Source organism: Tyto alba, unplaced genomic scaffold (assembly GCF_018691265.1).
Source record: "Tyto alba isolate M040663 unplaced genomic scaffold, T.alba_DEE_v4.0 Super-Scaffold_23, whole genome shotgun sequence".
In the NCBI taxonomy this organism is placed as follows: Eukaryota; Metazoa; Chordata; class Aves; order Strigiformes; family Tytonidae; genus Tyto; species Tyto alba.
Genome location: NW_024881297.1, coordinates 20,124,494 through 20,136,463, shown reverse-complemented (window position 1 = coordinate 20,136,463; position 11,970 = coordinate 20,124,494).

Below are 11,970 nucleotides of genomic sequence, written 5' to 3'. Positions count from 1 at the left end.
ATGGTCTGCTGGGATAGTAACTAGGTGGCCAGCTAGTCGGATGATAAAATCAATCAACAGGCAAGTAAGTGCAAAGCGAATGGACTTGATGGGCATGGAAGAACCGCAAATGAATTTCTTCCCTGCATATGATTTTTCTAAGTGTCTGTAAAGAATAAATGTTATCATCTAAGACATACCAGTATTAGATGCCTTTATTGACCTTGAAAGAAACCAATCAGAACAGCCTTAAAATGAAGTGACATTCAAAACAGAAGTATTTTAAACCTAGGATAAAAACCATATGGTCATTACACAGTGCAGTAGGCTGGCTGCTGAAAGAGTGAATCGATGGCCTGATTGCATATTTTGTCAAAATATTTTTTCTCAAAAGCTAAGACTTTCTGTTGGTTCTAATTTTGGCTCTAGGTAGAAGTACAGTCTGCTTCAGGGTTCTTGCTGCTGTGATTAAAACAAATAGTAGAGTCCTGAAATCATATGCTGAAGTTCTGAAAGGGTCTGAATAATTTACTTATTAACCTAGAGAAATTTATTCTGGGTCTTAATCACTAGTGATTGTGTTATACATTAGTCTTCTGAATAAAATATTTTCTGAGTAAGAGTGTATTTCAAAGCCTATGGTAACGGAGGCATTTTTCATCCAGAGCCCACCTTTTAGAAGCTAGATAGTTGTGATTCATCTATCCCAAAATGGCCTCAACCCCCTTTTTTTTTTTCCCACTTGACTTTTCATCCGTTTTGTTTCCTCTGAGGTTTTTGGAGAGCTGCTCATTTTTCTGATAAATATAAGAGCTTGAAAGCCCTGTTGCATGAATCCAAGCAAGAATAGTAGAGCTTATGATTAATATTTATACATTTCTTCTCCAGCTGTTTTGTTACTGTTAAAACTAAATGGAAGAAACAAATCCAAATGTTTCTTGGTTTACCACAAATTCATTTCACTGTATTTCAGTGTAGATAGCTTGAAGATCTGTTGTTGATATGAATGGGCAGATATGCTTATCAACAACAGACTTAGTTGCATCTTTATTTCTCCCAAGATTCATCTGGCAGGTATTGAGAGGTGGTGGTGATCCTCACTACCTCTGTTAAAGCTCTAAGCTTCATTCAGTGAACCTGGTACACGATATTTAACAGTACTGGATCACTTCTCTATCCCCAGGTCTGTATTGCAGTTTATGCTGGTTTCTGCCCTGATGTGCCCCCTCCCCCCCACCCACCCAAAAAAAAAAAAATGAAGAACACTTCTGCATTTTGGAATTTTAATTTTTCTCTCTCTCTCTTTAGAGAAATACATTTCCCTTTTACAATGTGTTACTACTTTTCTTTACAATTCTTATATATGCTGCAATGTAATCTAGTGGTAAGAGCTGCGTAGTTTCAATACTTTTCCTTTCTCCTAAGCTCCTATTATTTCCCCTTTTTTTTTTTAACACATTATTTTTCTGTGGTCTGTTCACTGGGTTTGAAAAGTTCAGTCTTTTAAGTCCATGAAGTAGTCTCTTTCTTAACCTTTGTATTTCTTCTACTAGAATGTTCATTTTCACCTCTTTTTCCTCTCATGCCATCAAGGTGTTCCTCTCCTTCCCCCCACCAATAGTTCACTTGTATGAACGTTTAGTTATTTTACAATGTGTGTTTGCTGCTTTTCACTTCACATTCTCTAATTAGCTCATCTTTGTTTCTCTGTTTCGTGTCCTCAGCTCCACAACACTTGCCTTCATTTTCTTTGTTTTGTTTAGGTCAGTGTCACTTTGCTTCTCAACCCAATATCCCCCAATAGAGGCACCCAGGGAGCATGTGCTTATCTGTCATGTAACTCATCTGCAGTCACCACCTGACCATAGCCCAGTCAAGTGTGATGGGGACATACATACCTAAGTCCTGTTGTCATGTTACTGAGCGGGTGTGTTCCATGCGATGATGATGGCTGTAGTCTGTGTTTAGGGCACGTCCAGCTACATGACAGGAGGAAGGCTGCGGGGCTCTTTCGAGGGAGAACAGCAGGGACACTGCCTCTGGTTAGTGAATGATTTGTGTGGCTGACAGCCTGCTTCCTGACCAACTCTGAGGGACTCTCAGGAAAGAAGTTGACAGGCTGAGTTATATCTTCTGGCACACCAGAAGCTGGCTATCCTTGCTTTAATTATCTCATGATAAAACCTTAATTTTCATAAGGAATGTGAAATCCCAGTTGTATTTAATTTAGGTCTCTTACGATTCTTTAGTCGTTGCTCTGTTTCTCAGTTACAGCTTGATGTTATGACAGATTTTTTTGGGATTTTCTTTCTGTGGAAGGAAATGTCCCCTATTTAGCTTGGCTTTCCTGCAACATTTAATGATTGCTTCCCCAAGGCAATTGTCAACAAACCTGGGACAATCCAAATCACTGGTACGCCTTCACTTTTTTTAAGACAACCCAGGTCACATTCCCATAGTCATTCAGCAGACTAGAAGATATAATCCACTTGTGAACTTCATTCTCTTTTTTTTTTTTTTTTTCTTTTTTTTCTTTTTTTTCTTTTTACCCTCAGGATGATGTGGACAGGTCTCTCCTTCCTCTCCTTCCAGCATAGCAAAATAGTCTATAAAATTAAAGTTCTGTTGGCTATAAAAGCCCTCAACACATTAACAAACTGCCATATTAAGCCTCAGTAAAACCAGTTTTTCCTGTGCAGAGAAAGGAAGTCTTACCCTGTCCAACAGAGCCTTAGTGCTTCAAGTTTTCTGGTTGATATCAAGCTCTTTTGAGTAATTTCTTCCCACACTTTAGGAGGAGATTCTGTATTTATGAGCCCACAGAAATAGCTAGCGTTTTTGCCTTCTTCCCTCTTATTTTCTGTGCATCACTGATTCTCCTCACGGTTTTAGAGTGCTATCCATCCCTGTAGTTCCCAGCACTCAAACTCCATGGCAGGTGTTGAGCTCATTCTTTTTCCGCAGGTTAGACATTTTGCTGCCTCCCTTCCTCAGCCCAGTTTGTGGTATTTGTAGGTCACATGCTGGGTGAGGCAGTTCTCACCTGGCTAAGCTTCCATGATTTCTGGTGAAACTTACTTTTCCTTACCAGCAGTTTAGTTTCTGTGCTATAGAAGGGTGTGACATTCAGGTGGTTCCCAGGAAAACCTTTTCCTGGACATAGGGTAGGTCACCAGCACAGCCAAGTACCATCACTGTTCCTTTATGTAGGAGTTATTTTTAAGCCTTCTAAATATTTACATCACTTTGCTATCTTTAAATCAATTTGCTGTGTGTGAGCTTCTTTACAGCTTCCCATTGTGTCTTCACAGCTCTCACCCAGGATTCCTCTGGTGATTTATTATTATCTGGAATTAACTTCAGAATTAATGTAAAATACTGAACTTTTTGACAGGCATTTTATTGCCAAACTAATTTTGCTTTCTTTTTTTGTTGTTATTGTTGGTCAAGTTTGTTTTCAACAGTCTTTGTAGCATTAAAGTTTGCAGGATAAGTACAGGTACCTCGTGTCAGCTGTCCAAATAAACATAGCATTTCTTTTAAAGTTGGTTAATGCTATTTTTTAAAATATAAAACATGGAATATTTTTACAAATAGCAATACTGCATTCCTTCACCAACAGCAATGAAAGAGTGGAGCAACTGGGAAAGATTGTTTTGAATTTAAATACTCATTAAAAGAAATTGATTTTAAAATGAGTCAGTATGTGCTAACAAGCTGCACTAACTTCTGATATAATGAGTAGACTTCTCAAAGGGATATCTGTATTTTGGTTTTGAACACCATGTAGAAATTTTTAGAATTAATTTTCATTTTAAATTATATCGGTGATACCAAGTGTATTTTGAAATTATACTTACTCGGGTGACTACTCATTTTTTCTATAAAATAGATTTGATGTTTCCTTATATAAGCCAATGTAAGAACACCATTTAGCTTGAAAGTAGCTACATCCAGATACTGGCTGCCTTGTACAGTGAAATAACTTTTTGTGGATTTTGAGAGTTTTGAAAGTTACTTATGTAGAACAACATTCAATTCTCTCTCCCTCTCTCTTTTCTTTTTTTTTTCTTTTTGTTCTTCCTCCCCCGAAGACCTGACATTTTTCTAAAGGCTACGTAGGAGAAAATTGGTATTTGTGATGGTTTTACCTCTAAACTACCGGAAGATGGCACCAAGCACATATGTTACCTGCACCCTTTCAATTTAGTCTTCAGCGAGTTTATTTTACTGTTACATACTTTAGTTTAGACAAGTTTTAGATGCATTTCTTCTGCTAGTTTTGAAAATATTGTTTCAGAATGAAGGAAATGCTTAACTTGGTGCCCGATGTTGATGGTTGCCTGTGGTTGCTGTGGTACTAAAGACAATTTAACTGATGAACAATTATTTTGAATGGTTTCAGATGAAGACAGGAATCCTGTTTCCGAATCAGAAAGAGCAGAACTTGAATGAGCTTTCCATTGCCTTGAAAACTCCATAGTACTTGATGTCATGTTACAGAGGTAGCAGGTAATGTGAAATCCACTGAATCCAGCTCTTTATGACTTAATCCCCTTTACTACTTAATCCCCAGTTTGAATGTTGATAATTTGAAAGATGACTGTTAATGCAGTTCGTGTTAGTTCTTGCCACAGCTGAAATTTTCGTATTAATAAATTAATGGAAAACTAAGGAGTTATCGGGTAGTTTAAACTTACTAAGCCAGTATACTGCAGTTTTGCTTTCAATTCAGAATAGGTCTTCTAAAGAACACTAGAACAGATTTATCAGCGGAGACCTAGACTGTCAATAGGTCATCAGATACTGAAGAGCAAAAGAGTCCAGAAGATTGGTAGCATAGTAAATATACCTTAATAGCTATATTTACCTATAAGGACTTTTGATAGGATCCTGTTGCATGATTACAGCGTTGGATGACAATTGTTATTTTGTGATGGCTTTCTAGTCATGTCACTCTTGATGTAAAACTATAATGGACTTGTTCAATTAATTATATTGCAAGGAATACACTACAGCTTACATAATGCCTAAGAATTATGATGACTGAAGAGGTAAATATATTATGTAAAGCAAATTATTAACATCGGAGATATTTGAAGCAAAAATATGATTAATTTCTTAAATTCCTCTTGAAAATATGAGTGTTTATGCATTTTTTCCTACAGTTAGGTCCCCAGGCAAGTTAGGTACCCTGTTATCAGAACATTAATCATTACTGAAAATAGACATGCAAAATAGTCAAATTCTTTCTCCTAAGTATTGGACAGTTTAAGAAAATGGTAAAGATTGACTTTTAAAATAAGATATCTGTTCCCATATGGAAGGAGGAATGCTTGAAAGAAAGTAATTTATTTAAAAAAACCCATAGTTTTTCATGAGTTTTGAGAAATTTATGCATACCTTTCTTTAAAAAAATGAAAGAACAAATGACCATCAATGTGTCATGACAGTGAGAGGAGTTAAAATATTTTTGGACCCAGTGAGGCCACATGTGCTGGGACTATACCCTGAGCCATTCCTCTGCACCTCACTACCTGCACCTCTCACTCTACACACTGCTACCTTGGGAAGTGTAATCCTATGGCATGGAGACAAATGCCTGACTTCTAAACTTTCTGTGATGTCTTCATCAGAACTCCTCTGCTCTGCTAGTTAATAGTAGAAGAAACACAAGCAGTCTAGGAGTGACATGGATTGTTAAAAATACCTTTATCTGAAAGTCAGGGCAATATCTGTTTACTGACACTGATAGCTTAAGAAAAAAAATGATGTCTTTGCACAAGAACAGCAGTTGAGCTAGGCATGGGTGGTATCAGGTACAAAGCAAAGATTATGCAATTCCGCTTTAAGTGTAAAGAACCTCCTCTCAATTCATAACATAGATCACACGGAAGGTGAAATGTCCTACTTCTTAATTATTTTTTAATTACATTTGTCAAATAATAATTAAGTACTTAAGTGTTTCTTAGAGTTTAGTCATTGTTTCATTTTCAGTCTGGCAGCTTGTTTTGGACTCTATTTGACCTTAAAAAAATTACTTAAGGGCAGACAGTGGGACCATTTGCAAAGTAGCTAGGAAAACAAGTAAAGAAAGGATTTGCTAGTACAATTTGAATAAAGTCACTTTATTTTCTAAGTCAGCCATTAATGAGCTCAGAAGGACATGCTATTCACTGCTTGTTGTGTTAGTCAGCACTGGCAGAATTTTTAGGAGAAAAACTGAAGAGTGGAACAACATTTGAAAATTCACACTAGATCTCTGCGTCTCCTGCACAACGGATGGATTCATCCAAACCTCATGATCTGACGTTGTTGCTAGGAGTGTAGAAATGGAAACCAGATGGCTTGGTAATGTGAGTAGCAGTTTGATGCTAATTGTTCTTTACAGTCTCCCTTCCTTGAAATCTTATTTGAGTGAAAACACAGCGTTATTGCTCAAGGTTGTACTACTTGGTTGTAATCTGACAGTTAGTGGACAGGTGGACCAAAAGTAGATACTAACTCTAAGGTTCAGGACGCTCTTGCTACCAAGGAAAATTCACTGAGCTAAAGCAAAGCTGTACTTCGTTTGTGTTAGCTGAATGGTTTGCCACATCTTTGATCTGAGAAGTGCCTTTAAGCCTTTAAAGATGTTAATGAAGAAGTCCATGGATGTGGACTGACATGTAATTAAGCAGCAACCTAAGCAATGATCTAATATTTGTTAGAGAGAGAAAAAATATATAATAAATATAAACAAATATTTTTTATCAAATGCAGTATTACTGCATTTTTTTGCATAAATGCAATATAACCTATTAAAACAGGAGTGAAAGGTTATGCCTGATGAGAAGTCACTGGGTAACAACTGATTAGCCGGTTACTTTGAGGGGTGGTGTCATTGCTTTGCTGTGCTCTTTGCTTAAGCTACATATTGGCTCAGGGTTTCTCTTTTTGTTACAAGCTCTCTGCAGGGACCATGCAGTGTGACTGTCCAGTGTTTTGCAAGGTGACACTGACTCTTGCAGCTACTCTAGTTGGGAATCAACACTCCATTTCATTTCCAGCCTTACTTGCATGAATGTGGGCTAATCAGTTTAGATCTAATTTTCCAACAAAGGATTTACAAGTCCTGCAAGCTTAGGTATGTTGCATTTCTGCAGCTTCCACCTTGGAGATGCCTTGCTCACTAACAGCCTTTTATTTTAAAGAACAGAGAGGTTCTACTTTTTTCTGGGTTTTTTTTTTGTTTTGTTTTGTTTTTTTGGTAGAGACATGACAGTGATGATGCCCACACTCACTTATTTAATACTATGATATCAGAACAGTCATCTAGCACTGAGAAGATTTAGGTTCAATAACTTTTTGTATCCAGAAGGTATCCAAACCATCTTCTCCCATGCCCAGAGACGTGTTCTTGTCATCAAGTTTTGGGCTGGTTTGGCTGAGCAACATTCTTTATCCCATCTGTTGAAACTGTGCCACAGAACAAGAGGGAATTGAAAATCCATTTGAAGACAGAAGGGAAAAGGAAGAGATTGAGTTTTAATGGATTTGGCAAAGAGAATCCAGAACCACAGTCTGGCTGCCCAAATTATTTTGTGTTTCACACACTTTATTTTCCACATAATTTCACTTTGCATAAGCTTTTCAGTACCAGTAAAATCTAAACTTATTGAGATCCTGCTCTGAATTAAATTCATGACAGAAAATTTCTTTTAAATACTTATTTTTAATAACTGATGCCTTTGTTTATATGACATTTTCATTGTAAACAATATTAAAAAACCACAAAACAATATTAGTGGGAAATGATAATAAAGACATGCTGCCCTAGTGATCATAGTAAACTTTAGGGGTCTATGTCTTCTGTTGTTATTACCTAAATTATCTCCTAAAATGCTGCAGGATGATTCACCATATATGCTTGCTACCTGTGCCAATTTGCTAGGTAGAATGCCCTGCATCCTTTTGTGTTCTCTTCAACATACCCAAAGTTTCATGCAGCGCTTTCCTCTCAACAGCATGACCAGATTGCTGAACTCTCTGCCAAAAGCTTTATCTCACTGTGAATGGCCGTCTTCAGTTACCACCACACACGCGTTTTGCATTATATTGATGATGTTTAGATTTCATCTCCATAGCAGCCTTAACCTTGCTCTGTCCTTGGGCACATTTTGGCCAACCAGGTTGCACATGAGTTTAGAAGTCATAATACTCTGCGCTGACCTGCAGGTTTTTACACATTACCCTTGCTGATTTTGCATTGTATTTACCAAGCAAATGGCACTGTTACTCATAAAGAGAGAAAAAGAATCTACTTAAGTTCTCTGCAGACAGTAGAGGGCATGCACATGATTATCTATCTCCAGTGACAGCTGCACTGATATTTCATGAAAAATATGAAAACCTGTTGATAGTAACAAAACCGGGCCTAGACTTAAACAAAAATCCAGAGGAAAGAAGCAGTAGCAGACACATTTACATAAGTATTCAACATTAAACAGGATGCTGTAGAGCCAAAGGACATGATCTAATGGTGGGTAAGCATTTTAAACAAAAGTTTTGTATAACACCTTAAAGCATGCCATAACAAAAATAGTTTGGCAGAGATGACCTCCATAGGAGGTCTTAGGAGTAAGCAAGAAAGTAGAGCTCAGGAAGCACAGACTTTACTCTCGCATTCTCATTTACCCATGACTTGCTGCGTCATGTTACCTCTTTTTTACCCCTGACCCCATTCTTCAATTTCACCTACTTCAAGATGGGGTTGAAGTAGTCATGGTATAAATAAGAGTGATGTTTGTCTGGGCACTGCTCATCTGCCACTTCTGTTTGAGAGAGTTGTTCTGGTATGTGTAGTTAGTATAAACTGAATTTTACTGCTGCTGAGCACAACTAGAACTGGAAAATGGTTGGCTTTAAATTTGCATGGAGAAATCACAAATGAGAAACTACTGGCTGCACAGTATTTTGAGACTTCCTGAAGATTTAGGCAAACAACTTAGATGCTAAAGAAAGGGCCCCATTTCTTGAGATGATGGTTTGTGATTAAGCATGGTTTAGCCAACTTTCAGTATGTTAAAAGCTTGTAAAAATCAACTATACCTACTTTACTGGATACAGAACAGTTCATGTCTGAGCTGTTGTGACAAGGGAATAACTTGCATTTGTGTGCAGATGACAACGCTTGCCCTTGCAGACCTTCTGAGAAGGCAGTGACACACTTTTCACTTTCACAATTCAATTTGTGATGTGATTTTAAAAGCATTTTGGAAAACTTGATTAAGTTCTAATTCACAAACAGCTCCTAACCCATGTATTAATGAATAATGACCACAAGCTACCATGGCCAGATTTGGATAAAAACTAGTGTGTATTTGTCTGAAACAAAATATTGGCCTATCTAGTGCTACCTCTGCTTTTCTTTATACGGAGTATTTCTGTTGTGTTAAATAACTCTTGGTATTCTTTAAAACAGGCAGTATCAGTCCCTACGCAATCCTGTCATGACCCTTTTTTCCCCTTTTTTCTTTTTCTGGTTGCAGCCCTATTCTCATTGCCTTTGAGAAGGACGTGGTCTGCAAGCGTGGCATTAGAACCGCATGTTTCCCTTATGTCCTCTTGAGATTTGTAGCATGACATTATCAGTATCTTTAACAGCATTAAGGTGAGATTTTATGAAACCAGGCTTTTCTTGTATTTGGTAAAGGTATTGTTACTTATTTATGTGCTTGAGAATGAATTTTCTTATATTTATTTTACTGTATTATTAAGTGGAACACTAGAAACCATGCTTATGTTAGAATAGGACTGCCTTTTATAACCAGACTTATTTTTGTAAAGCAAAATAATTGTTCCCAGAAAAATATGTTCCTTCCCCATTAAACTTCCATTCTATTTGACACACTGACTGTTCATTCTCTGGGAATCTAAAAATCATTTTGTGATTTATGGTCTGCTGTTGCTAATATTTCCATGATCCTGTTAAAAGTGAGTGATTTTTCCTCAGTGGTCAATTTTTGTGTTTTAAGTAAGCAAAATGTCAATTAAACTAAAACCAGGTCTAAATCACATATATACTAAAATTGGCAACAGCTTGCTGGCAGGTTTTATAAATCATCTGAATCTGTCTGTATCTGAGGAAAATGAAAAACAAAGTTCTGAATAATGTAAGGAACCAGGAAAGGTGTAAATTTACGTGCTGTGTGGCAGTGAAATAGTCACAAGTCAGTCAAGTTTCAAATATTCATAATTTGTTTTTATTGTGTTATATGCTTTGTATTATTCTATCTCAGACATGGTTTTATATATATACATACACACATGCTCTGGTCAATTTGCTTTCCTTTTCCTGTGATGATTTTTTCAGGTAATGGAAGTGAAAAAGTTACAGATGCAATTAAATATGTACTTATTCATAACACATCTTATTTCTAGCACTTTGAAGGAGATACAGAACCACAGAATGTTTGAGGTTGGAAGGGACCTCTGAAGGTCATCTTGTTCAACCTCCCTGCTCAAGCAGGGCCACCTAGAGCAGATTTCCCAGGACCATGTCTAGGTGTCTTTTGAATATCTCCAAGGATGGAGATCTTCTCCAGGCTAAACAATCCCAGCTCTCTCAGCCTTTCCTCATAGGAAAGATGCTCCAGTCTCTTCATCATCTTAGTGGCCTTTCACCTGACTCTTTCCAGTTCCATATCTCTCTCGTACTGGGGAGCCCAGAACTGGACACAGTACTCCAGGTGTGGCCTCACCAGTGCTGAGAAGAGGTGAAGGATCATCTCCTTCAGCTTGCTGCAACAATTCTCCTAGTGCAGCCCAGGATACTGTTAGTTGTCTTTGTGGCAAGGGCAGATTGCTGCCTCGTGTTCAGCCTGGTGTCCAGATTCTTTTCTGCAAAGCTGCTTTCTAGCTAGCTGGTCCCCAGCACGCCCTGGTGCATGGGGATTATTTTATTCTTCTGCATATCTCCTTGTTGAACATCATGAGGTTCCTGTCAGCCCATTTCTCCAGCCTGTTGAGGTCCCTCTGCCTGGCCCTCTTGTGCATCAGCCACTCCTCCTGGTTTTGTAACATCAGCAAACGTGTTGAGGGTACACCCTTCCCCATCATCCAGATCGTTAAGGAAAATGGTTTGGTTTTGTTTTGTCTTTCCTAAGAAGGAAGCCTCAAAATCCCAGTAAATCAATTGGGTCTTCTTAATTTTACATCTCCTCTTTTCTATGAGCATTTCAGTTTCCTTCTTTGGGCACTGTGCACCATAGGCATCTTACAGGCTTTGGGCGCAAAGACTCTGGGACTAAGCAATCTCCTTTGTCTCTTGGCAGTATTAAGGAGTTCACAGCCCCAGCCATCTCCTACACACCATAGAAAGACTTGGAGTCTCTTAATTTCTCATGGAATTTGGCAGAATGGGAAACCTCAGGGATATGCAGAAGAGTAAAGCCTGCCAAATGCATCTGGTTTATTTTTTTCTTCAGGGATAGGCTGAGTGACCTCTTCTCTGTCAGTGACAGCACAGTGGTTCTGCTGCTTTCAGCACTCAGTGATGGGAAGGTCAGCAGCAAAGTTTGGCATCTTTGTAAAGTGAAGACATCTTTGGTTGCTTCTGTCCAAGAAAACAAAACACCAAACAGAACTCCTCACCTTTCTGGTGTCTCAGCAGTGGCAAGAATCCTAACTGGTGGTGTAATGGAGTGTGTGACTGGGTGTCTGATAGTTGAGTATTGGGCTTGACCATCTTCTATCTCTAAGACTTTCCCTTCTCCTGAACACTTGGCTAAGTTAACACAGCCAATATAACATGCACGTGATTATTAGGGAGTGAAAGCCTTCACCCCTAGTCATAACGTGACAAAACCCACATCAGAATACCTTCAGGAATGATGCTTAATATCTCATTTCTCCCCTATGAGAATGTTCAGCAAGGCAAGCTCAGTTAAACAATGAAACCGGTATAGTTACCCCACATTTACATTCATGTAAATGGAAACAGGCTTTGGC